The sequence below is a fragment of the Pleurodeles waltl genome, chromosome 7 (genome assembly GCF_031143425.1).
Source record: "Pleurodeles waltl isolate 20211129_DDA chromosome 7, aPleWal1.hap1.20221129, whole genome shotgun sequence".
Classification (NCBI taxonomy): domain Eukaryota; kingdom Metazoa; phylum Chordata; class Amphibia; order Caudata; family Salamandridae; genus Pleurodeles; species Pleurodeles waltl.
The window spans coordinates 225,761,758-225,784,747 of NC_090446.1; the positions used below are offsets into that span (position 1 = coordinate 225,761,758).

A 22,990-nucleotide genomic window follows, 5' to 3' on the forward strand; every position below is an offset into this window, starting at 1 on the left:
AACATGGGAGTGGGAGCACCAATAATGATTGTTGGACTGGGCGCAGGAGGTGCTAAAGACTGTGACGAATGGTATGTGACAAGGTGTTTTTTGAGTGTCTTGAAAGAACGTGCTGGTTGAGGAATGAAGCGCAGGTAAGGTGGCCTCTACTGTTGCACGTATCACACACACACACCAGCAATTTTGTGACTGTCTACGTAGGCTAGTGTTTGAGAGCAACCGTTTAGCTAATAGCAAAGATGGCATCTTGATGGATGACTGCTGCTGACGCCGTCACTCGGGTTATCGAGGACAGCTCTGACATAGGTTCAGAGACTGAGACAGCAGATACTGAGACAGCATCTGAGAGACAGGACAATGGCGCAGACTCTGGGAGTGATTTTTCAGTCAGAGAAGTCCCATTGAATAACTCCTCTTCCAGTAAATTATGAGGGAGGCGCAAGCACTGTCTGTGCAACGGGGCAATAGTGTGTTAGCCCAACCAAGAGAGCAGGTAAATGCGGTGACAAACACAGAGAGAGAGAGTGCTCTCTTGGGAGCTCCCAATTTAGTTCAGCCCCAAATTCCACCGCCCAAATGGTATTATGGAGACATCAGAATTATCTATCACAAAACAAACTGGTTTTGTAAGGTAGGCACCTGTGTTTTTGGTCCTGGGTTCAGTGGCCATATAGGGAAACATACTAAAACCAAACATTTCTGGAAACTAGACATCCCGGGGAGTCCACAGAGGAGCGACTTGTGCGGATTCCCAAAGGTTTTCTTACTCAGAATACCCTGCAAAGCTGAAATAATCAATAAAAACTCAATTTTACTTGCATTTCTGTCACACAAAACTACAGGAATATGCTGGGATCCACAAAACTCCTACCACCCAGTGATTCCTCACCTGTCCCGATAAAAATACTACCCCACTTGAGTGCCTATACCTAGTGCCTGCATCAGGAATAGATCATCCCAGGGTCAACAGTTACCTCATGTAAGGACCAACATTGACCGTTGGGTGATCTATTCCTGTCGCAGGCAGTAGGACTACCCATACAAGTGAGGTACCATTTTTATCGGGAAACTTGGGGGAACGCTGGGTGGAAGGAAATTTGTGGCTCCTCTCAGATTCTAGAACTTTCTGTCACCGTAATGTGAGGAAAAAGTGTTTTTTGGCCACATTTTGAGGTTTGCAAAGGATTCTGGGTAACAGAACCTGGTGAGAGCCCCACAAGTCAGCCCATCCTGGATTCCCCTAGGTGTCTAGTTTTCACAAATGTGCAGGTTTGGTAGGTGTCCGTAGGTGCCGGCTGACATAGAGGCCAAAATCTGTCTAGCTGTCTAGGCACTTTGCACAAAACACGTCAGATTTCAGTGTAAAAATGTGATGTGTCCATATTGCCTTTCCTGTCGCGAGCATTAGACCTACACATGCAAGTGAGGTACCATTTTTATCGGGAGACATGGGGAAACACAGAATAGCACAACAAGTGTTCTTGCCCCTTGTCTTTTCCACATTTTTTCCTTCCAAATATAAGACAGTGGGTAAAAAAGACGTCTATTTGAGAAATGGCCTGTAATGCGCATGCTAGTATGGGCACCCCGGAATTCAGAGATGTGCAAATAACCACTACTTCTCAACACCTTATCTTGTGGCCATTTTGGAAATACAAATGTTTTCTTGATACCTATTTTTCACTCTTTATATTTCAGCAAATGAATTGCTGTATACCCAGAATAGAATGAAAACCCATTGCAAGGTGCAGCTCATTTATTGGCTCTGGGTACCTAGGGATCTTGGTGAACCTACAAGCCCTAAATATCCCTGCAACCAGAAGAGTCCAGCACATGTAACGGTATATTGCTTTCGAAAATCTGACATTGCAGGAAAAAGTTACTGGGTAAAATGTGGAGAAAAATTGCTGTTTTTTTCAGCTCAATTTCAAAAACAATTTTATTCAGCTGTTATTTTCTGTAGGAAAACCTTGTATGATCTACACAAATGACCCCTTGCTGAATTCAGTATTGTATCTACTTTTCAGAAATGCTTAGCTTTCTGGGATCGAGTACTGGTTTCACACCCATTCCTGTCACTAACTGGAAGGAGGCTGAAAGCACTACAAATAGTAAAAATGAATTATGTCCCAATAAAATGCCAAAAATGTGTTGAAATATGTGGTTTTCTGATTCAACTCTGCCTGTTCATTAAAGCTGAAAGATGGTGATTTTAGTACTGCAAACCCTTTGTTGGTGCCATTTTCAGGGACACACCACAAGCCTTCTCCTGCAGCCCTTTTTCCCATTTTTTTGAAAAAAAACCAAAAATTTTAGGTGTATTTTGGCTAATTTCTTGGTCTCCTCCAGGGGAACCCAGAAACTCTGGGTACCTTTAGAATCCCTAGGATGCTGGAAAAAAGGACCCAAATTTGGCCTGGATAGCTTAAGCGGACAAAAAGTTATGAAGACCTTTTGTCCTAGTCTCTTGCTGAATTTTTTTGAAATGCACACGTTTTTGTGAAATGGGCTCTCTGGGTGACACTCATGGACTTTGATGCTGTGTTGCAGCTGGATTATAGCTGTCGGCTTCTGTCACGGTTGGGACCCGGGAGGCTGGTCGGGGCCTGGATACTTTTTTCTCTTACCTTGTGTTCTGTAAGTGTGCCTTCCCTGATATATGTTGTCTGTTTCTTCCATTTCAATAATAAATAATAAAAATTAAAAAAAAGTTATGAAGGCCTAAGCACGAACTACCCCAAATAGCCAAAAAAGGGCTCAGCACTGTGGTGGGGGAAAGGCCCAGCAGCTAAGAGGTTAAAAAAAATAAGCAAATAGCCAAGAACCAGGGGTGGGCTACCACCTTGTATTTGTCACAGGCAGGACGGCAGGCATCTCCCTGTGGGGGTTGTTAAGCCCAAGGTTGTCGCAGTTTACTCTACAGCTCCCTACAGAGCTGCAGTCATTCGGCTCTCACAGTGCAAAGAAAACAGCAGCAGCCGCCAGCGCCCGCCATACGTGCTGATTAACCTCCGAAGGTAAATCCCCGTGGCCGGACCCACAGGTGCAGGGCCTGCTTCTCCTCTGCAGGGGTCCGTCCGCCCCTTCCAAGCTCGGCCCCTCTGCCGTGACACTCGCGCACTGCAGGTGCACGTGAACACCACAGAGGTCACCGGACGAGAAACGACAAAGGAACAAAAAATATACAAATTCAGCACTGAACACAATATGGGCCAACCGTGTGAAGTTTGGCAAACTGTTTAACAATTTTCACAACGGGGTTAATGTTTAATTGCGTCCCGCCCATCGCTGCGTGTACGTACAAAGAGTGCGAGCGGCTCCATGCCGGCTGGACTGAAGGGCACCTACCGTCGTCCCACCGTCCGGCAACCACAAGGTGCTGCTGGAACACCCCTGCTACAGCAGATTTGTCAAGCGCGGTAAGAGGATGGGGAAGTGTGTGTTTGTGTGAAGAGATCCACGTGCGTGTGTGCGCGAGACAGATGTTTTGGGGCTGAGAGAGATGTGCGGTGGTAGGGCGAGTTGTGTGTGAGAGATATATGGAGCTGACAGAAATGCGAGTGGGGCAGAGAGAGGGAGGTGTGTTAGAGCGAGAAAGATGGATGTATAAAGGAAATAACAGAAATGTGTTCATGTGCCCTTCATGGTACTACTTTGGGAACTCAGAAAAGCCTTGTGCGCCGACCCCAAAATGTCTACTCTTGATTCATAAAAGCGCAAGGAGGGCACGGTTCTTTCTACCCGTACTAAGTATATGAATGCTCCAGGAATATTGCCATTTTAGATGTTTTGGGGTTCAATTTACAAAGACATTTAAGAATCTGTAAATTTCTGCTATAGGAGTTAGTATTTACAGGTACTTCTAAATGTCCTCGAGAAGTAACTCAGATAGCTCTAAGAGTCTAAGCAATGCGAACGGCTTGATCTTTAAATCAGAAGCCACGCACTTAAACATTAAAGCTGACTTTACAAGAAAGCAGAATGCTTTTGGAATAAGAAAAAAATGCAGATTTTTTTTTTTTTTCCGCCTACGAGGTTTTCTGACTGACGTTTGTAAAGTATTCATATTTGGAATACATACATAATGCGTACTATATAGCCTATGGTGCATAACATTCATTATTTCTCCCACACTAACAGTAATGTTCACCATCTACTAGCGTTTAAAAGAATACTCACAGGGACGGCCACTCCTCATATTTGTAGGAAAAGAAAAATAATACCATGCCATGTATCAGAGGTTGGGGTCTCATTACAGCTAAAAAAAAAAAAAAAAAAACACACCTTAGACTACATTTATCTACTTCTCTTTTACATTTGTTTAGGAGAGGGGCGGGCTTGAGAGCGATGTACAAGTCCAATAGCACATTCAGAATTAATCCCTCAGATCACAAGCTCCCTGAGCAATAGAAACCTACAATTTACAGGAGTGAAGGATATGCTGTAGCACAGACTGCTGCTATTTCGAGCAAAAACACTCTGCGATCACAGATTGTTGATTAAATTGAAGCTATTCATAATACTGGAGGACATTTTTCACCCATCATTACTATAGGTCTCCGGAAGTGCTTCTTTTTGTAGATTTTTAAAGCACTACAATAAGGAGCCAATCAGCTGTTTTTCCAGATTCGGCCGATAATATGACATTCTATCTGAATCGGATTATGAATCCCGTTTGCAGGGGCCTAGCTATAATTGGTGCAGCAGAAGCAGTGGCACCAGAACCCTGAAGGCCCAATGAATCCAGATAATAGCTCAATTTTACTACCACAACAGGAGTCAAGGGGTCCGTTTCCTTGCTGCACCGAACATCAACTTGTAAGTGTATACCTGGGTTATTCGTCCACTCAAAGCATGCAAAATACCTTGGGACAATTCCTGTAAAATGAGGACTAACATGCTGGAATCAGCTGCGAACCATGATTTCTGTATTTCATTTCTTCTCCAGCTGAAAACCTCAGAAACAGTCCTATAATTGGGTGTGACTACTCAGAGAGAAGGCTAACACTAGACATAGCACATTCCAATGCCCAGTTAGATGCACAAATGCAAAGACAATAAATTAACATGAAGTACCAGCCCTTGTATATTTTATCTTTATTTCCAAGGGTATACATGTGCGATATACAGATCAGCTCACTGTGTGAATTAGCAATGGCATTTGATAAATTCTGCCAAAAAATGAAGTGCATCAGACTTTTCTTGAAATGTACGTGGTAGGGAGTGACGTTAGTAAATCAAGCTACACAGTTCTGGGAGACAGACGCTCTCTCAAAGGCAGGGATTTCTGAACAAATGGAATCATTGTAGCATGCATGTCCAAGCCAGTGGAAAAACGCAACCCAGGCATGTTTTACATATTATGCTCTTGGTGTTTTCAGAACATATTCCACCATCTGCTGCACAATCTGCAGATTTTAACAGAACTTACGAAAATTGTTGCACAGATGGTGCAAGGCTGTGCTAGGCATTGTAGGAAGGTTAACTGTTCACCTTCAGCGGACTACTGCTATCTGCACTTTAGAGAGGTGCCGTTGTTGTTCTGATAGTGTAAATATCCCCATTTGATAAGCTGGGTGCTTTTGTCTGAAGCAGGGAACAACACATAAATGCTAATGACTCTAAAGCCGATTCTTCCACTACAGTCTCAAGTCGATGCCTTTGTAAAGACTGTGCTTGATTTAGAGTTTGGTGGACGGGTTACTTTGTCACATTATATCAAATGCACTTGTAATACGGCAGACAGGATATCCGTCAACTCTGGGGCAGAGTAATCCCTCAGCCAAACTGTAATTGAGGCCCTATATCACAACACAGTGTCTCCAGTTTTGTTTAGAGTATTTCTATGGATATATCACTTCATAAATTTAAGGATGAGCGGGAATTCAGACAAAACAGCCCCATAACAGTAATAAAACACTAAATCTGGTAACAAATTAACATGTAAATCATGGTAAAATGTATATAGCACTTCATAACCCCCAAAAGACCCTAAAATAATTTAAGGATAGTCAAGTAAGAAGTTTTTCTGTTTGTTATGAATTGTTGGTAGAGTATGGTGTTTTCAGTTTGGTCCCTGGTACGCAGTGTTGTTTAGGCACACAGTGCTGTAAATGTCACCCTCATTTTATTAATACAGTAACAAAAGCTGCTACTACTGAAAATAAAAGGCAGTACAGCATTAATCCCATAGGGCTACAGTCTCCACCAGTGTATATGTACAAAGGGGTGTGTGTCCACACCACAGGTACTTACAAACCGAGGGCCATCTTTGTCAGGATGGATACAAAGTGAAACAGCAGGTTTCCTTTAATGCTGCTGTACTGCACTGGCCTACTTGTGGTTCATCTAGCTGACATCTTTAAGCTACAATGGAAGTGAAGCACAGATTCACAAAGATGAGGTGGGATTCCATAGTGTCCCACTTAGATCTAGGATTGGAAGACATATTTACAGGAGACCCGGTCCAATATTTCATGTGGAAACAGGCTGCCATCAACTTCCATAAAACTCCCCATGGCCACATTCTTGTTACCCTAGGCATTGTGATGCCAATATAAACATTTACATCTGGTCAGATTTTTGTATTCTATACGGCCCTTCACCTGATCGTACAATGAGCATCAGCAGCTAAGCAAGACTAGTCAATAAAGAGAACAGAAATGGCATCACAAGGAAAGCTCATCCCCCACGGCCACTTCTATTGCACCACAACACCAGTGCCAATTCTCCAAGGGAAAGCATTTTTTTTTTTTGTTTAGAAGACCTGTGCTTGAGTGTGTGAGACACCATAACGCAACTTGAGGCATAACCCACTCACCTATTTCTATATGAGAAGAAACATTTTATTATCTTTAGGTAAAAATTCCCTTTATTGAGATGCATGTCACCATGAACTGCTAGGCCAAGTAAATTAATTTTCTGGTTGAACTTGTTCAATTGAACCATAAATCTCACTTTAGCAAACAAATGTGTCTCAGTACCATCGTATATTTCTCATCTTAATCTAAAAGCTAATGTCTTGGCAAGCATGAACTCCATACACCAAAGAACGTGCCAAGATTTGGAAGCTAATCAAAGCACACATTTCTAAAACACAACGAAAAGCACAGATGGACAAAGAAAGAAATGACATTTATTTGAAATAAAGTGACAATAGGTGGATAGTATCTGACAAATTCTAATAAAATTAAAAGTAAATGCACATGGGATTACATTTTAAAGCCACTATGTTTCAGAAATGTTCATGACACCTTTATAAAACCACCTAGTACACGTTTTTACATCAGACCTGACGTGTAACCTTCTTCTCAATGGACATTTGTGGTCTAAAAATTGTGGGCCACCCACAAAGCACCTGTAAGTTCACCAACAAAGAAGTCAATCCGCACCCACATCCTGAACAAAGACTTTTCCATCCTTTGAAAAAGGCATCACCCAAGACAGTGATTGTTCCTTCTGATGCATCACGCAAAGCTGTAAGTTTGAATACTCAAAATGGGCGACTGCATTAGCTATTAACAAAATAAAGTAGATGACGTGTAAACCAGAGAAGTAATTAACTTCTCCTCTGGGTTAGTGATGCAGCAGTAACCGAGAAAGACTTTGTAGGAGAAATCCCCTGGTATTTAAATATTTATTGTTATTCCTCCAATATTTTAGTAACATTGTAATTCAACAAGTCAAGCAAGACGTTTCATTGCTTCTCTAACCAAGTGCATTCAATAGTTTTGATTGGTTCCAGTCCCTTGAGAAAGACCCAAAGGATGTTTTCTGTGACACATTTCAGTAGATCTATCTCGCTGTCTGTCGCCACAAAACTTTGGGATTTAACGGATCCTCCCGCTGAACACTAGGAATGGTTTTAGCAGTACACATGAAACCGAATCCACGCACAACACGTTCTGATGCTACCAATTCAGATTTAAGGATAAAGCAAAGGAAAAGTACAAATTAAGTGCTTGCACTTATTGCAATATTTCACTTCCTTACACACTGCAACCCTCTGTCTTACTTCAATAAAAGAATCATCATTTTGCACCAGAAAGAGAAACAAATGACAATGAGTATTGTATGACATAGTAGCAAGACCAGGTTGCTATGTATCTGTGATAATTTTTAAGAGAGGCTTTCAGTATGGTAACAGCAGGTTCTTAATTATATTTGTTCTCAAATTTAGCAAGTTTCCTTCCGGTCTATACCCAATAATGACTGAGAATCCACATGCACATGATTTTGTTGAATCTGCAGAGTAGACAATCCGCCTTCAGAAAAAAGGTCGAGATAAAGAAACAGATGCTGAATTTTAATGGGAGCTCAAATGTACTCAGATGCGCTCCAATAAGAGGAAATTGCACACCACTATGCAACACATTTCAATGTTAATTGCATATATGAAATGATAAAGGATGTCACTCAATGATACCTAGTTATTCAACCCTGGAAGGATAAAATGTGTGCAGCTGCCTTGATTGAAATATGTGATCTGCGGCCTACACACACAAAAGACTGCTCATTAACACCTCACAATGACAATCAGATGTAGGAGTACATTACCAAAGGCTATCCCAGAAGATCTCTTCACCATTTTCCCTCAAAGCTATGCTTACCGAGGATTAAAAATCTAAAAACAAAATATCTCAGAATGGACAGCCCAGTGATATAACCAGCTAAGTGGAATTTGGTCATAACAAATACATAAAGGGACCTGGAGAATAGCTAAACAGGGCCAGTTTACTGAAAACCATAAACTGTGTGCTCTCTCAAACAATCTGCATTCATCACACTCCAAAGCGCTACGCCACATAACATAAGCGCACCTCGGTGGTCATCATACACAACTTGTGTACACTTCTAGCAAAGGATCAAAACAAAGACAACACACTTCTAACCACATACCCTACATAGACTAGTGTGCTTCCCATGGAGGTAAACTCATTTGCGCCACACAGGGGTAGTAAGTGCATAATTATTATTGCAAAACAATACAGTACAACATGCTTGATTACAAAAACTCAGAAGTAACAGCTTGCTTGGTTCACCTATCACTTCAGACCTTACTTTTGCAGGTTCTAAGCACTGTTTATAACGGATAGTATCACAATGTAATTGTAGCCAAATCAACTTCTTCAGAAAATGGAAGGCTGTGTATAAGCGGACCATGTGCAAACCATTAGGTAAGGTCAAGGACACAATTTAAACAAAGGAGAAATATGTTTCTTGTGACTGCTCCAGTGAACTGGCATTAAAGAAATTCAGTTTTTTATGTATGTATGTATGTATGTATGTATGTATGTATAGCTTGATTTAATTACTTACCCCCACGCCACAACCGGAAAACCTGGTTGCAGAAAAGAATAAGGTATAATAAGCGTACAATTTCCCAGTCATTTCTTTCACATAAGAGCTTATTGCTACATCAAACCAATTGTTTTTGGTGTAAAAATGCACACGAGGCACACACCGCTAATTGACCCGTCTTTCAGTATGCTACAGGGGAAAAACCTTTCCATGGAGATGACCTTCATAGTCTGGTCCTGTCATCAAGTGTCAAACAGCTAGACCCGAAAACGAGGAATTTTGCATCTTTAGGTCGACCGTGCAAGCACTTTGACCTGTTGTAAGTACTGTGGCTTTTAACCAAGCCCACCCCACGTCCATCACTATCACTCGTTCATGGGCTTGCCTTTCAATAATCCTAAATGCTTTACTTTTGTCCCGCCTTGGGGCGGTTTTGTTACCGCCTTGGACACCAACCCTGTTACATGGATAATTGCACGTTTGCCGATACGTTTGACTGTGAGCGAACTTTTTTCTTTTTGTGTCTCTCCTTCCCACTCATGGAAGCCGTGGGACTCTGAATATCCTCGCTTATGTTAACCAATGTTTTACACTTAATTTTTAATTTATGTGGCATAAAAAAGATCCAGTTGGGAATTTACATTAACAGCTCTAACTCGAGCAAATGCAAGACCCATTGCATTGCAAATACTTGTTTGTATTTCTCTGTGCCCGTATACAGAGCAAACTGAGCCTCCCTCCATGTTTCTGGTACTCAGAGATATGCCATTCAATAAGTAGTGCTCTGGTGTAAAAGCAGCGGTGTGCTACATTTTGAAGTATCAGGACAAATAGATGAAAATCAAATTAAAAGCCAAATAATGACTGAAAGTACTTCTTCTTTGTATTTTCTTGTACCATTTATTACCGTGTGAGGGGGTGGATGAGCGGGTGTGTCAGGAGCTGAATGGATAAGGACGTGCATGGATGATTTGGTACATACGTGAAAGACGAGTGCATGGATAGTTACTGGAAAGAGAAGGCAGGTGCCTGGAGAAACACGGTGTATACTAAGTACAGATAGACATGCGTAAGGATACACGTGACATAGGGATATGGTACATATCACTAAACCCCAAACATGACAATTCAGACACTGGGTGGTTATAACCTGAACGATCAGCAGGAATGCTATCCTGAGGGATTTCCAGAGGTTAGACAAAATGCAAGCATTCCTATCATCACTTTCTGGGTGTTTGAGTTAACTCAGTGCCCCATGTTTGGAGATGAGCAGTGTGTCTCCCGGTGTGGTAGGTGCAACAGGGCCCCACGTCTAGGAATGAGAAGTGCGTGTCTCAGTGTGGTTAGTAACACAGAGCCTGATGACTGTGGGTAATCAATGTGTCTTTCAGTGCAATATATAAACACTAAAGGATCCCAATGCCAGGGGCAGAGTACTGTGTGTACCTGTACAGTAAGGGCTACAGGGCCTGATGTCTGGGGATGATCAGCGTGTGTTTTAGTACTTTAAGTACAACAGTGCTCTATGCCTGGGGATTAAAAGGATGCGTCTAGTGGGGTGCGTCCCTCAGCGCTTGATGTCCAGGAATTAGTGTATGCCTGTGTTTATGTGTGTGTGATTCATATCACTCTGTCTTGAGGGTTAAGAGACACCTGCCAGTTTCTTTTAGGGCAAAGGAGATCTACCAGCTGGGAAAACAATGATATTTGGATGAACAAGATAACTCTTTTCCGAACTACAGCCCCACCCCCAGTCACTAGCCCTAAATGAAGTTCTCAGCCTATCCCGCCTTTTTCTTTAACGTTTGTTATTTTTTTTTATTTAAAAAAAAAAAAAATACAGTGCTCTAAAGTTCATCCCCGTTCTACTTCATGATAAGCAATTTTTAAATGCCACTTGTTCATTAGAGCTTCTTGGTTATGGTATGTCTTTATTATGAATTCTTCATTTTCACCTAATGCCCTAGTCAGGAGGCAATGAGCAGCCAGAAGATCAAGAGTAGTGTCTGTACCATGTTGTCCAGTGGAATAAGCTTTACATATAGTCGTCCAACAGCATTTAGGCAAGCTGCAACAAAGGCATGTATGAACTCAAAGGGCCATGTACATTGAATTGCAATTAAAAGTGCATAATCTATTCAGGAGGAGCTCCATCACCGTGTACCTTATTTCCACAGGATGCTTCTCCACAAACCACCTGGCAACCTATTGCGACAGGCCGCTAAGAGTAACTCAAATTACAAACCCATCTCCCCCCAAACCTCTCTCCCAGTGGAGAGAGAGAGAGCTGCTCCAAGCCACCTTATGTCTATCACCTCTCCATATCAATGAGATAAATATGGCATCTAGTATACTGTGTGAATAGTATGGTAGCAGTGCGATGTAGGAGACATGATAACTTAACCATGCTTGGCAGAGCCAAATGGTGCATTTTGAAGTCGAGGGAGTGGGGGTTTAACCAATCTGACAAAACATGGTCTAAAACTTTATTTTTTATGTATGTGAAAATTGGAAGTACTTAAGTAAGTAATCTGGTCCCAACTAGTGTCAGTAGTCCCTTTTTTGTGCTGCAGAGGTAGTTGGTTGGGGTGCAGGAAACAGCTTGACTACGCACATCAGTTGTCTCCCCTTGAACTGCAAAGGCACATACTGGACGCCGGTGAGGGAGGACACTCGAACCTGAGCTCAAGGGTGGAAACATATATACTAATAAGACCACATAGGACAGATGTTTGTGAAATCACACAAGTTAGAGACCGGTGAGGAAATGCATTGTACTACTGCAGTCCTATTACTTGGACCCAGACGTCAAGCACACTAGGCTATTCCAGGTCTCAAAGAGCCAAGGGAGGTGAGACGATGCTGAAGGCAGCTGATAGGTCCTGCATAAACGGAGCTTTTCTGTTCACAACATAGACAGAAATCAATTCAATTTTTAATTACATTCAACTGAAAAAAAGACCTCTTTCTACAAGTTAAAAACATTTATGTGGCACGTAAGAACAAGCGTAAGATGCCAGGGGTGGTCAAGCTGCTGAATGGTGAGAGAGGTGTACAGAAATAGCACCTCTGTCTGCATACTAATTTGTAGAAACAAGGAAATCCTGGGCTGGTGGGCATGTGGGGGTAGGGAGCACTCAGTATTAGTTACAGTGTGACACCTCCTTCTAGTGAGACTCCACATGTATTTGCACAAGGATACATTTACCTAAGACCGCTGCTGGTATATTCCACCCGCCATTTTTTCCAGCACTTTTACATATGAATTTGAGGGTTCAATGTAAATTTTGCATCCTACCTCCAATTTGCAGATTAGTTACCTATCGCCATAACATACCCTTTTTTCCAGAGAAGTGTTACATGGTGAAGTGCAAGTGAGGTAAATAACAAGAGTCTTATGAAGCTTTAGTTTCTGGGACATTGTCTCTTTCACATTTGTTATCACTCAGCACTTTAAGATACCTTTCTGGGCTCTGTGGCCAAAAAAACTGTATCTTCATTTTTTGCTAAGCAGATCTGATTTGACTGCACCAATATTCTTTTCCTCACAATTCGGCATCAATTTTAGATATCGATTTTAGGTACTGCAATTTGGCTGATGTGTTGTTTGCCACATTGCCCCATACCCAAAAGATATACGATCATCTCAGTAGCTGCAGTCGTACATCAAGGACAGCCATGGACCTGCTTCTGTGGCCATGAGTGGGACAGTCTCCAAGTAGAGAATGTGAAGGTAGAAGCTCGGTCAACACCACAAGAACACAAAGTTTACTATTGTCAAAAAGTGTGCACACTCCTGTTTGTCCAATTGATACCCTATTGCATAAGGTTCAATATAACACATTAAAGACAATATCCAACATGCAAAGCAACCGCACTGTTCAGTCAGCATTGTGGTAGCAAGTGCATCAAATAGAAATGCCACTTTCAGCAAACAGTTTTCAGCAAACAGCTGTTGTGATAGTAAGTTACGAGTTCACAAGAAGATTGATAGAGAGAGGAACACATTAACTGAATAAATAATTTCACAGGTACAATTCCTTCATTATCAGATGATCTGATACTGCAACATGCTAGGCATTCTCTACTAAAATGCGTGTGACTTGCAGTTCTGGGTTTGAATCCTGGCGTGTCTACTAGAGTAGAACAACGTCCCAAGGAAGGCAGAATTAGTTCTGTGCAATTCCCCATCTGAATTGTTTCTATTTGTTTTTATTTTTTATTTTGCAATTCTATACTGCGCGATCTCAACCCGAAGGTACTGGAGCGCTTTACATGAGCACCAGTTACCTTCCACAATACCACATTCATTTTTTAGGCAGCGAAAGATTAAAAGGAGAGTCCAGCATCACAGAATGCTGAGCGGGTGCCGAGACGCGACCTGGTTCCCTAGTTTCAAAGTCGGACGCTCTGGCCATTCCACCACCTCCTCTCCCCCCACCCACTGCACAGAGCACCGACACCCTTTGAGGGCCGGATGGCACTTAAAAAAAACGAGGAAAAAAAAAAGAAATAAGCAAATAGTCAAGAGCCAGGGGTGGGCTACCACCTTGTATTTGTCACAGGCAGGACGGCAGGCATCTCCCTGTGGGGGTTGTTAAGCCCAAGGTTGTCGCAGTTTACTCTACAGCTCCCTACAGAGCTGCAGTCATTCGGCTCTCACAGTGCAAAGAAAACAGCAGCAGCCGCCAGCGCCCGCCATACGTGCTGATTAACCTCCGAAGGTAAATCCCCGTGGCCGGACCCACAGGTGCAGGGCCTGCTTCTCCTCTGCAGGGGTCCGTCCGCCCCTTCCAAGCTCGGCCCCTCTGCCGTGACACTCGCGCACTGCAGGTGCACGTGAACACCACAGAGGTCACCGGACGAGAAACGACAAAGGAACAAAAAATATACAAATTCAGCACTGAACACAATATGGGCCAACCGTGTGAAGTTTGGCAAACTGTTTAACAATTTTCACAACGGGGTTAATGTTTAATTGCGTCCCGCCCATCGCTGCGTGTACGTACAAAGAGTGCGAGCGGCTCCATGCCGGCTGGACTGAAGGGCACCTACCGTCGTCCCACCGTCCGGCAACCACAAGGTGCTGCTGGAACACCCCTGCTACAGCAGATTTGTCAAGCGCGGTAAGAGGATGGGGAAGTGTGTGTTTGTGTGAAGAGATCCACGTGCGTGTGTGCGCGAGACAGATGTTTTGGGGCTGAGAGAGATGTGCGGTGGTAGGGCGAGTTGTGTGTGAGAGATATATGGAGCTGACAGAAATGCGAGTGGGGCAGAGAGAGGGAGGTGTGTTAGAGCGAGAAAGATGGATGTATAGAGGAAATAACAGAAATGTTTTCATGTGCCCTTCATAGTACTACTTTGGGAACTCAGAAAAGCCTTGTGCGCCGACCCCAAAATGTCTACTCTTGATTCATAAAAGCGCAAGGAGGGCACGGTTCTTTCTACCCGTACTAAGTATATGAATGCTCCATGAATATTGACATTTTAGATGTTTTGAGGTTCAATTTACAAAGACATTTAAGAATCTGTTAATTTATACTATAGGAGTTAGTATTTACAGGTACTTCTAAATGTCCTCGAGAAGTAACTCAGATAGCTCTAAGAGTCTAAGCAATGCGAACTGCTTGATCTTTAAATCAGAAGCCACGCACTTAAACATAAAAGCTGGATGTACAAGAGAACAAAATGCAGAAATATATTTTTTTCGCCTACGAGGTTTTCTGACTGACGTTTGTAAAGTATTTATATTTGGAATACATACATAATGTGTACTATAAAGCCTAGCTGCAGAACTTTCGTTATTTCTTCCCACACTAACAGTAATGTCCACCACCTACTAGCGTTTAAAAGAATACTCACAGGGACGGCCACTCCCCATATTTGTAGGAAAAGAAAAAAAATACCATGCCATGTATCAGGGGCTGGGGTCTCATTACAGCTAAAAAACAAAACAAAAAAAAACACACACCTTAGACTGCGAACACAGACTGTTGATTACATAGTAGGTGTTCATAATATTGGAGAACATTTTTCACACATCACTACTATAGGTCTCTGGAAGTGCTTCTTTTCGTAGATTTTTAAAGTACTAAAATAAGGAGTCAGTAAATTGGCTATTATTCCAGATTCGGCCGATAATATGAGGTTCTAGCTGAATCGGATTATGAATCCCGTTTGCAGGGGCCTAGCTATCATTGGTGCAGCAGGAGCAGTGGCACCAGAACCCTGAGGTCCCCAATGAATCCAGATAATAGCTCGATTTTACTACCACAACAGGAGTCTAAGGGGTCAGTTTCCTTGCTGCACCGAACATCAAGTTGTAAGTGTATACCTGGGTTATCCGTCCACTCAAAGCATGCAAAATACTTTGGGACAATTCCTGTAAAATGAGGACTAACATGCTGGAATCAGCAGCGAACCATGATTTCTGTATTTGATCTCTTCTCCAGCTGAAAACCTCAGAAACAGCCCTATAATTGGGTGTGACTACTCCGTAAGAATGCTATCACTACACACAGTAATAGCACATTCCAATGCACAGGAGATGCACAAAAGCAAAGACAATACACTAACCTGAAGCACCAGCACTTGTATATTTTATCTTTATTTGCAAGGGTATATATGCGCGATATACACACAGATCAGCTCATTGTGTGAATTAGCAATGGCCTTTGAACAGTTCGGCCTAACGAAAAATTGAAGTGTATTGGAATTTTCTTGAAATTCACGTGGTAGGGAGTGACGTTAGTGAATCAAGCTACACAGTTCTGGGAGACAGACGCTCTCTCAATGGCAGGGATTTATGAACAAATGGAATCCTGGTGGCATGCGTGTCTAAGCCACTGGAAAACCGCAACCCAGGCATGTTTTACATAATATGCTTTTGGTGTTATCAGAACATATTCCACCATCTACTGCACAATTTGCAGATGATAACAAAACGTATTCTTAGCTCAAACTAATTAAAACTTAAGAAAATTGATGCACAGAAGGTGCAAGGCTGTGCTAGATATTGTGGCAAGGTTAACTACTCACCTTCAACGCACTACTGCTATCTGCAATTTAAAGCTGAGCCATTATTGCTCTGATAGTGTAAACTTCCCCATTTGATAAACTTGAGGGAGGGGGTGTGTGCTTTTGTCTGAAGCAGGGAACAAAACATACATGCTAATGACTCTAAAACCGATTCTTTCAATAGAGTTAAATTCGATACATTTTTAATGACTGATTTAGAGTTTGGTGGACGGTTTACTCTGTCACATGATATCAAATAGCACTTGTAATATGGCAGACAAGAGATCCGTCAGCTCTGTGGCAGAGTAATCCCTCAGCCAAACTGTAATTCAGGCCCTATATCACAACAAGGTGTCCCCAGTTTGGTTGGCAGTCGTTGTATGCATGTATCACTTAATGCTTTTAAGGCTAAGAGGGAATTCAGGTAAAACAATTCCATAACAGTACTAAAACAGGGTACATTTGGTAACAAATTAACATGTAAGACAATTTGTAAAGCACTTCATAACCCCATAAAGACCCCAAAGTACTTTCAGGATAGTCAGGTAAGACGTTATTCGGTTTGTTGTGAATTGTTGGTAGAGTATGGTGTTTTCAGTACGGTTTGTGGCACGCAGTGAGTGCTAGAACATACATTGTTTAGGCACAGAGTGCTGTAAATGTCACCCTCATTTTCTTAACACAGTAACAAAAGCTGCTACCACTGAAAATAAAAGGTAGCACAACATTAATACCCTGGGGTTACAGTCTTCAACAGTGCATATGTACAAAGGGTTGTCTACCCAAACCACAGGTACCTACAAAATGAGGGCCATTTCAGTCAGGATGGATACAAAGTGAAACACAGGTTTCCCTTAATGAACTAACCTAATTGTGGTTCATCTAGCTGACATCTTTAAGTTACATTGGAAATGAAACACACATTGACAAAGATGAGGTGGGATTCCATAGTGTCCCGGTTAGATCCAGATTTTTGAGTCATATTTGCAGGGGACCAAAATGTCGTGTGGGCCCCAATATGCAACAGGCTGTCATCAACCTACCATAAAACCCCACCAAGGCCACATTCTTGTTACCCTATGCATTGCAAGGCTGATATAAATACATTTATGGCTGGTCTGATTTTGGTATTCAATGAGCCCTTCGCTTGATTAGACTGTGAGCATCAACAGCTAAGCAAGACTGTTCAATAAATAGGAACAGAAATGGCTGATTGAGTGAGCTGTAGTTGCATCACCAAGAAAGCACACACCCCCATGGACACCTCTATCACACAAACACTGGAGACAATTCTCCAAAGGAAAGCATTTTTCTTGCTCAGAAGACCTGTGCTGGAGTGTGTAAGACACCATCACATGGGCTGAGACACCATCATGTGGCTTGAGGCATAACCCACTCACCTATGCCTATGTGATTAGAATCATTTTATTATCTTGAGTTAATAATTCCACTATTGAGGTGCATGTGACCATGAACTGCTGGGTCAAGTAACTTAATTTTCTGGTTGAGCTCCTCCAAATGCACCATAAATCTCACTAAAGCACACAAATGTGCCGCAATTTCTCTTCTTAAGCTAAAAGGTAATGTTGTGGCAAACATGAACTCCGTACAGTATAGAACGTGCCAAGATTTAGGGGCTAATCAGAGCAAACGTTGCTAAAACAGAACGAAAAGCACAGATGGACAAGAAAATAAATTTAATTTATGTGAAGAAAAGTCACAATATGTGTATAGTATCTGTCTTAAATTCAGATACAAGTAAAAGTAAATGCACGTGAGCCTACATTTTAAAACCACCAGGTTTCCGCAATTTATGACATTTATAAAACCACCTGATGCACTCGCATGCAGGTTCCAAATTCATAACTACTTGGTGTCTTTTCAGCCTACATGCAATCGCCCTAAATCTCCAATTCCAGGTATATTACCTAGATGTCTAACCTTCTCATTAACGGACATTTGTGCTCTACAAACAGTGGGCCGTCCACAAGCAATTTATAAATTCACCAACAAAGAAGTTAATCCGCAGTCACACCCTGGCCAGAGGCTGCTCCATCCTTTGACCAAGGCATCACCCAAGACAGTGATTGTTCGTTCTGATGCGCCACTCAAAGCAGTAAGTTAATTATCTATTACCAAAAGATACTACTTCCTCGAATGCTTAATAAAGGGTGACTGCATTAGCTAGTAACGAAATAAAGTAGTTGGCATATAAACCACAGAAGTATTTAACTTCTCCTCTGGGTTAGAGATGCAGCAGAAACCAAGACTTCGTAGGAGAACTCCCCAGGTATTTAAATATTTATTTTTATTTCTCCAATATTTTAGAAATATTGTAATTTAACAAGTCAAGTAAGACATTTAATTTCTCCTGTAACCATGCAATAGCTTTAATTGGTTTCAGTCCCTTTGTAAAGACCCAAATTATGTTTTCTGTAAAACATTTCAGTAGATCTATCTCGCTGCCGGTCGCCACAAAACTTTGGAATTTAACAGATCCTCAAACTGAACACTAGGAATTGTGTTCAACAGTACACATGAAACAGAATCCACGTCCAACATCTTCAGATGCTACCAATTCAGATTTCAGGATAAAACAAAGGAAGAGTACCAATTTTTCAAAATGCCTGAACTTATTGCAGCATTTCACTTCGTCACACATCACAACCATCTGTGTAACTTCAAAGATGGAAGATTAATCATTTTGCACTAAAAAGAGAAACAAATTACCATGAGTAATGTACAACATAGTGGCAAACTAGGTTGCTATGTTTCTGTTAAAATGTTTACGGGAGGCTTGTGTGATAACAGCTGGTTCTTGCTATATTTGAGAAACAATAAAGACCTACCGTAATTAAAGTTTTCTTTTGGTCTGTACCCAATTATGAACGAGAATCCACATGCACATGATTTTGTTGAATCTGCCGAGTAGATAATTTGCTGTCAGAAAAAAAAGGTGGCGATAAAGAAACACCTGCTAAATTTTATTGGGAGCCCAAATGTACTCAGAGGCGCTCCAATAACAGGAAACTGCATACCATTATGGAACACGTTTCAATGTTAATGGCATATAAGAAATGATAAAGGATGCCGCTCAATGACACCTAGTTACTCAACCCTGGAAGGATGAAATTTGTGCAGCTGCCTTGATTGAAATATGTGACCTGTTGCCTACACACACAAAAGACTGCTTAACACCTCACAATGACAATCATATGTGGGAATATAAAACCCAAGTCTATCCCAGCAAATCTCGCCACCATTTTCCCTCAAAGCAATGCCTACTAATGATCATAAATTGTAAAAAAGGAGGCACACTAATGATGGCACAGAAACAGTTTATTAATGTAAACATTCCACAAAGTTCGTACACCCAAGAAGAGCAATGCCAGCACGTCAGGACATGGAAACTGGCTCACAGTAACTAACCACTATGTTGTTCCCCTCCCTACACCATTCCTATTCAACATTCTATCTTGAGTATGACCCTAATAATAACATTCTAATCTCCCACAAACCTTCCTCCCAAAAACCAACAATTACACCAATAAGGAACCAATATACAGAATTAGAACACATATCAGGATGCATCTTAGAATCCACACCACACTCCCCCATCATATATCCATTAGTATTATTCTGCAACCCACATTCGATATCCCCATGTATATTGACACCTTTGTACAAACTCACATTTCACAAATTATGTACCCTACCATCATCAAGTTTAACTGCACGTCCAACACTTTTACTATTCTCATATCAGGCCAATGGGCCGCTCCTTTTTCGAAACTAGGCCAAGTTTCCTTACACGCACATATTGACCAGCCACAACACTTGGCATACGTTTCCCTTCACTGAAATTAGTCATCACTTGACTTTGGTACTTTTCTACACACTTTCATATTTGACCATCAGCTTCTAACTTCATCTCCTCTTGTTTCTTATTCTTCAACCACCAAGGCACTAATTTAGAAGACGGCTACCTGTTACAGAAGGGGGAGCGATCCTGTAAGATAATAGCATAATTTGGAGAGCTTCCTTCCATGATAACTTTGATTTAAGTGCCAGTTGTATAACTTCTTTAACTACTCTATTAAACCTTTCCACCTGGTCGTCACTCTCAGGTTGGTATAACTATTCTTTTACATGGCTCACACCACACTTCTTTAAAAATGATTGTATCTTACTAGATGTAAGCTGTACTCTAATATTAGATACTAATATTTCCGGAATACCTCCTCTGGCAAACACATCTTCTAGAAAATCAATAACCACATCCGTGGTTACATTACTAACGGTACGAACCTCCGGCCATTTAGAAAACTAGTCAATGAGGGCAAGAGCATAGGTTTCCTTGGACAACAACATGGCAAATGGTCCCATAAAATCAATTGCCACCTTGCGCCACTGTCCCTCAAGTAACTCAATCATTTGTAAAGGTACCACCATGGGTTTAGCTACTTTGTCACTTGATTTTCACATATTACACTTACTTACCCAACGAACCACCATCCCATCCAGACCTGGTCACCGACAGTTTTCTTCAATTTTCTTCCTGGTACTTGCATACCCACATGTCCTTCATGTCCTAACTTGACAATACTTTCAAGCATCCCATTGGGATGTACAATCTTGTCCCCTCTTAATATGATGTCATTACAAGTAGAGAATTTGTCATTGGCTTTCCAAAATGTACTAAAGTCAACTTGTAGCTGTTGTTCAGACTGCCACCCTTTTACAAGAAATTCCTTCACCCTTAACAACACACAATCTTTTTCACCCACCTTCCTTCTGACATCTCCACTTCCATATTATAATCACCAGACACCACATCGTCATATGTGAATGCTACATCACAACCAATTTCGTGAACCTCATTCATATTCCCATTATCTAAAGGCAACCATGATAACCCATCTACCATAAATTACTTTTTCCTGGGACGTGCATTATATCATGATGGTATATTTGTAATTTTAAGCCAATCGTGCTAACTGTGGTGTAAGATTTTACCACCTCCAGGTTTCAAAATGTTTACCAACAGTTTACCAACAGTTTATTGTCAGTACAGATTTTGAATTTTCTTCCCCACACATACTTTCTAAACAGTCGCACTGCCCAAGTTGCTGCACGTAATTCCTTCTCTATTACGGAATAATTCCTTCCTTCCTTTGTCAAAGTACGAGACGAGTATGCTACCACCCGCTCATTAGCATTTTTTTGTTGTGATAGCACCGCTCCTATTCCATATCCGCTGGGATCCACAGATGTAGTTCAGTCAGCTACCAGTACAAATGATTTTAAACATGGTGCATTGACCATTTTCTTTTTGATAGCTACAAATTCTTCATTCTGCCCGGTTCCAGCAAAACTTTGCATTTTTCTTTAGTAATGCTCGTAATTTCTCCACTTTGGATGTATAATTTTCCACAAGTTGATAATAAAACTCCGTCAAGCCTAAAAATGACATCAATTGTTCTTTACACTTGGGTTCAAAAGCATCCAAAATAGCTTGTACATGGCTAACTTTGGGACGTATGCCATCCTTTGAAACAACATGCCCCAAATATTCCACTTGATGTTTGCCAAAATTACACTTTGCTCTTTCTCTCTCAAACCATTTGCCATCAATACCTGTAAAACTTTCCTCAGTACACTATCATGTTCATTCTTGTCCTCCCCAAATGTCAATATGTCGTCCTGGAATACCTCTTCGCACTGGTTATATTACGATAATACCCTGGACATTTCCCTCTGAAATACAGCAGATGCACTTGCTAAACCAAATGACATTCTCTTATACTGTAACATCCCTTCAGATGTAATGAAACCTGCACATTGTTTAGAATCAGAATCCAGTTGTATTTGATGGTATGCACTGGCCAAACCAATTGTTAAACACCTTAACATCACAAATAGACATCAGTTCTTGCAAATTTGATAATGGAAAAACAACCACCCAAATCGCTTCATTGAGACACCATAAATCTACACATAGCCTCAAATCACCATTAGGTTTCAAGGAAATTACAACAGGAGATACCCAATCGGAACTTTCAATGGGCTCTAAAATGTCCTTTTCTCATAAGTCATGTAACATCTTTTCATTTATTTTACTCTTTAATGGATCATTTCTCGATTTTTGTCTCACAGGGATATATCTTAAAAAAAAATATTACTGTGTGTTTAGAATGTTTCATTTTGCCTAACTGGCTCCAAAATACACTTGGGAATTCATCCTTTAAGTTAGTTCTAAACTATGTCATTTGCATCCGTAATATTACTCCCATCCACAGTATACACTAACGGATTCGCATTAGGATACACTTTTATTCCTCGTTCTAAATCATGGCACGTTTCTCAGCAATAAGTACATCACCATGTACTTCTTTACAGCAAACTCAAACTAAGCATGCATGATACCCACAATAGAAACTCTGCGACCGGAGTAACTACTTGGACTTAAACTTGTTTTTTTAAACTTGCTTCTCGGACGCACAATGTTCAAATAATAATTTTTCTGTTATGGTGTACCATGCACAGCAATCCACCATTGATTCCACTTGTCTCTTATCAATGTTTAACAAACATTTTGGTAATTGAACATTTTTCGCCCCTTGCTTCTCTCTCTGTATACTCAGTACAACACCTTGCATCCCGCAATCGTGCA

General features: G+C 41.3%; 2 protein-coding genes across 3 annotated transcripts in view; one reads left to right on the top strand and one right to left on the bottom strand.

Moving 5' to 3' along the window:
• The window catches only part of RTF2 (replication termination factor 2), a 349,973-nt gene that overhangs the window by 157,251 nt on the left and 169,732 nt on the right, over positions 1-22,990 (bottom strand). The window lies entirely within an intron of this gene.
• LOC138303985 (beta-1,3-galactosyl-O-glycosyl-glycoprotein beta-1,6-N-acetylglucosaminyltransferase 7-like) overlaps positions 13,764-22,990 on the top strand; it is a 48,848-nt gene continuing 39,621 nt past the window's right edge. The window contains exon 1 of the mRNA XM_069243600.1: positions 13,764-14,426. The gene's annotated coding sequence lies outside the window, so the exon portion shown is untranslated. The remainder of the gene's footprint in view (positions 14,427-22,990) is intronic.